Here is a 5,000-nt window from a genome sequence, read left to right as displayed (position 1 = left end):
CCGCACCTGCTGTTCTGCCATCAGTGTCCGACAACAGCGCTTCATCATCGGATATCTGCCGTGAAATACCGCTCTCTGGAACTGTTTATTTCATCCACCGCACCTGCTGTTCTGCCATCAGTGTCCGACAACAGCGCTTCATCATCGGATATCTGCCGTGAAATACCGCTCTCTGGATCTGCTCTGTTCTGGCAGGTAATCAGGGAGATTTTAAGTAGATGAGTGTCCGGGAATAGTGCACTGCACTCGGGCAGGTCACGCCGCGTAACCCGCCCCGTATCCCGGTTCCCGAACCCGCTTTTCCGCCCAAAGTTGTCCGAAGATGCTTATGCCCAGCTGGGGAACGCTCCCCACGAAGCCCGGGTCTCAGCCCTGGAGCCCTGTGTTTCCGAAAACCAGGTTTCTGAAATCTGCGACCTGGTGGCCCAGTGATGTCAGCTGGAACTTTTTTTTTCCGGTCCGCTCAAAATTCTCCAGGGGATTTTAGGGCTTTGCGCCACATATTCCGACTTTTACTTAGTTTCTGACGGAGCCAAAAAAGTCCGGGTTTTTTTGCCCTCCTTATCGTCCCGACTGGAAACTTTAACTTTTTTTTTAAGTCAGAAAATTAAAGTCTTTTTCATCCAGGAGACCGACCCTTCCTTCAAAGCGTCCCAAGTGGTCCTTCGTCATCGGATATCTGTCGGGAAATACCGCTCCATGGAACTGTTTATTTCATCCATCCGCTGCACCTGCTGTTCTGCCATCAGTGTCCGACAATAGCGCTTCTTCATCGGATATCTGCCGGGATCTCACGGTCTCTGGAACTGTTTAATTCATCCATCCACTGCACCTGCTGTTCTGACATCAGCATCCGAGAATAGTGTCCCGTACTGGGACATGGTCTGGGATATCCCGCTCTCTGGAACTATGTTCTGATTATTTCCTTCATCCACTGCACCTGCTGTTCTGACATCAGCATCCGAGAATAGTGTCCCGTACTGGGACATGGTCAGGGATCTCCCGCTCTCTGGAACTGTGTTCTGATTATTTCCTTCATCCACTGCACCTGCTGTTCTGACATCAGCATCCGAGAATAGTGTCCCGTACTGGGACATGGTCTGGGATCTCCCGCTCCATGGAACTGTGTTCTGTTTATTTCCTTCATCCACTGCACCTGCTGTTCTGACATCAGCATCCGAGAATAGTGACCCGTACTGGGACATGGTCTGGGATATCCCGCTCTCTGGAACTATGTTCTGATTATTTCCTTCATCCACTGCACCTGCTGTTCTGACATCAGCATCCGAGAATAGTGTCCCGTACTGGGACATGGTCAGGGATCTCCCGCTGTCTGGAACTGTGTATTCATCCATCCGCTGCACCTGCTGTTCTGCCATCAGTGTCCGTGAACAGTGCTTCTTCATCGGATATCAGCCGGGATCTCACGCTCTCTGGAACTGTTTATTTCATCCATCCACTGCACCTGCTGTTCTGACATCAGCATCCGAGACTAGTGTCCCGTACTGGGACATGGTCTCGCATATCCCGCTCTCTGGAACTATGTTCTGATTATTTCCTTCATCCACTGCACCTGCTGTTCTGCCATCAGTGTCCGACAACAGCGCTTCATCATCGGATAACTGCCGTGAAATACCGCTCTCTGGATCTGCTCTGTTCTGGCAGGTAATCAGGGAGATTTTAAGTAGATGAGTGTCCGGGAATAGTGGGCCGTTCTGGGACTTGGTCTGGGATATCACGCTCTCTGGAACTATGTTCTGTTTATTTCCTTCATCCAGTGCACCTGCTGTTCTGCCATCAGTGTCCGACAATAGCGCGCCGTTCTGGGACTTGGTCTGGGATATCCCGCTCTCTGGAACTATGTTCTGTTTATTTCCTTCATCCAGTGCACCTGCTGTTCTGCCATCAGTGTCCGACAATAGCGCTTCATCATCGGATATCTGTCGTGAAATACCGCTCTCTGGAACTGTGTATTAGTCCGTCCGCTGCACCTGCTGTTCTGACATCAGCATCCGAGAATAGTGTGCCGTTCTGGGACATGGTCTGGGATCTCCCGCTGTCTGGAACTGTGTGTTCATCCATACGTTACACCTGCTGTTCTGACATCAGCATCCGAGAATGGTGTGCCGTTCTGGGACATGGTCTGGGATCTCCCGCTGTCTGGAACTGTGTGTTCATCCATACGTTACACCTGCTGTTCTGACATCAGCATCCGAGAATGGTGTGCCGTTCTGGGACATGGTCTGGGATCTCCCGCTGTCTGGAACTGTGTGTTCATCCATCCACTGCACCTGCTGTTCTGACATCAGCATCCGAGAATAGTGTCCCGTACTGGGACATGGTCAGGGATCTCCCGCTGTCTGGAACTGTGTGTTCATCCATACGTTACACCTGCTGTTCTGACATCAGCATCCGAGAATAGTGGGCCGTTCTGGGACATGGTCTGGGATATCACGCTGTCTGGAACTGTGTGTTCATCCGTCCACTGCACCTGCTGTTCTGCCATCAGCATCCGAGAATAGTGCCCCGTACTGGGACATCAGCCAGGACGCACCGCCGTCATCTCGTTCGTTCGCTCAGTCATCCATCCACGAAAGCTACCGATCAGCCACAGTGCCCGGAATGATGCCTCCTGCCGGGGTAGCGTCCGCTTGCTCCCCGACAGCCAGTTCTGCATGAGGCTCCGGTTCTTCCACCCCCGCCACTGTCCGAGGGTGTCCGAAAATACTGAGGTCTGAGTCGGATCCGAACCGCACAACCACACGGTCTTCACGACTGGAGGCCTATGTTTCTAAAAACCGGGTTTCAGGAATCTGCGACCTGGTGGCCCAGTGATGTCGGCTGGAACTTTTTTTTTCCGGTCCGCTCAAAATTCTCCAGGCATTTTCTGAGCTTTCCTTCACATAGTCCGACTTTTACTTAGTTTCTGACGGAGCCAAAAAAGTCCGGGTTTTTTTGCCCTCCTTATCGTCCCGACTGGAAACTTTAACTCCGTATTTTAAGTCAGAAAATTAAAGTTCTTTTCATCCAGGAGACCGACCCTTCCTTCAAAGTGTCCCATGCAGTGCTTCGTCATCGGACATCGGCCGGGATCTCCCGCTCTCTGGAGCTCTTTATTCATCCATGCGGTACACCTGCTGGTCTGCCATCACTGTCCGGGAATAGTGTGTCGTTCTGGGACTTGGTCTGGGTTCTGCCGCTCTCTGGAGCTCTTTATTCATCCATGCGGTACACCTGCTGTTCTGCCATCACTGTCCGGGAATAGTGTGTCGTTCTGGGACTTGGTCTGGGTTCTGCCGCTCTCTGGAGCTCTTTATTCATCCATGCGGTACACCTGCTGTTCTGCCATCACTGTCCGGGAACAGTGTGCCGTTCTGGGTCATGGTCTGGGATATCACGCTCTCTGGAACTCTTTATTCATCCATGCGGTACACCTGCTGGTCTGCCATCACTGTCCGGGAATAGTGTGTCGTTCTGGGACTTGGTCTGGTCTCTGCCGCTCTCTGGAGGTCTTTATTCATCCATCCACTGCACCTGCTGGTCTGCCATCACTGTCCGGGAATAGTGTGTCGTTCTGGGTCATGGTCTGGGATATCACGCTCTCTGGAACTCTTTATTCATCCATGCGGTACACCTGCCGTTCTGCCATCACTGTCCGGGAATAGTGTGTCGTTCTGGGACTTGGTCTGGGTTCTGCCGCTCTCTGGAGCTCTTTATTCATCCATCCACTGCACCTGCTGTTCTGCCATCACTGTCCGGGAACAGTGTGCCGTTCTGGGTCATGGTCTGGGTTCTGCCGCTCTCTGGAGCTGTTATTTTCATCCATGCGGTACACCTGCTGTTCTGCCATCACTGTCCGGGAATAGTGTGTCGTTCTGGGTCATGGTCTGGGTTCTGCCGCTCTCTGGAACTCTTTATTCATCCATGCGGTACACCTGCTGTTCTGCCATCACTGTCCGGGAATAGTGTGTCGTTCTGGGTCATGGTCTGGGATATCACGCTCTCTGGAACTCTTTATTCATCCATGCGGTACACCTGCCGTTCTGCCATCACTGTCCGGGAACAGTGTGCCGTTCTGGGTCATGGTCTGGGTTCTGCCGCTCTCTGGAACTCTTTATTCATCCATGGGGTACACCTGCTGGTCTGCCATCACTGTCCGGGAATAGTGTGTCGTTCTGGGACTTGGTCTGGTCTCTGCCGCTCTCTGGAGCTCTGTATTCATCCATGCGGTACACCTGCTGGTCTGCCATCACTGTCCGGGAATAGTGTGTCGTTCTGGGACTTGGTCTGGTCTCTGCCGCTCTCTGGAGCTCTGTATTCATCCATGCGGTACACCTGCTGTTCTGCCATCACTGTCCGGGAATAGTGTGTCGTTCTGGGACTTGGTCTGGTCTCTGCCGCTCTCTGGAGCTCTGTATTCATCCATGCGGTACACCTGCTGTTCTGCCATCACTGTCCGGGAATAGTGTCCCGTTCTGGGTCATGGTCTGGTCTCTGCCGCTCTCTGGAACTCTTTATTCATCCATGGGGTACACCTGCTGTTCTGCCATCACTGTCCGGGAACAGTGTGCCGTTCTGGGTCATGGTCTGGGATATCACGCTCTCTGGAACTCTTTATTCATCCATGGGGTACACCTGCTGGTCTGCCATCACTGTCCGGGAACAGTGTGCCGTTCTGGGTCATGGTCTGGTCTCTGCCGCTCTCTGGAGCTGTTATTTTCCTCCATCCGGTACACCCACTGCTCTGCCATCACTGTCCGAAAATAGTGCTCCGAAATCGGGTAAGTCGCGCGGGGAGCCACCCCTGTATCTCGGCTCCAGGAGCGTCTTTCCGCCCGGGGCCTGGCCCACTATGCTTAGGTCCAGCTGGGGAACGCTCCCCCCGAAGCTCGGGGCCCTGTCCTGGAGATCTCTGTTTCCGAAAACCAGGTTTCTGAAATCTGCGACCTGGTGGCCCAGTGATGTGAGCTAAAAAAAAATTTATCGAAGCGATCTAAAAA

Source organism: Gasterosteus aculeatus, unplaced genomic scaffold (genome assembly GCF_964276395.1).
Source record: "Gasterosteus aculeatus unplaced genomic scaffold, fGasAcu3.hap1.1 HAP1_SCAFFOLD_42, whole genome shotgun sequence".
In the NCBI taxonomy this organism is placed as follows: Eukaryota; Metazoa; Chordata; class Actinopteri; order Perciformes; family Gasterosteidae; genus Gasterosteus; species Gasterosteus aculeatus.
Note: the sequence above shows the minus strand (reverse complement) of the source record.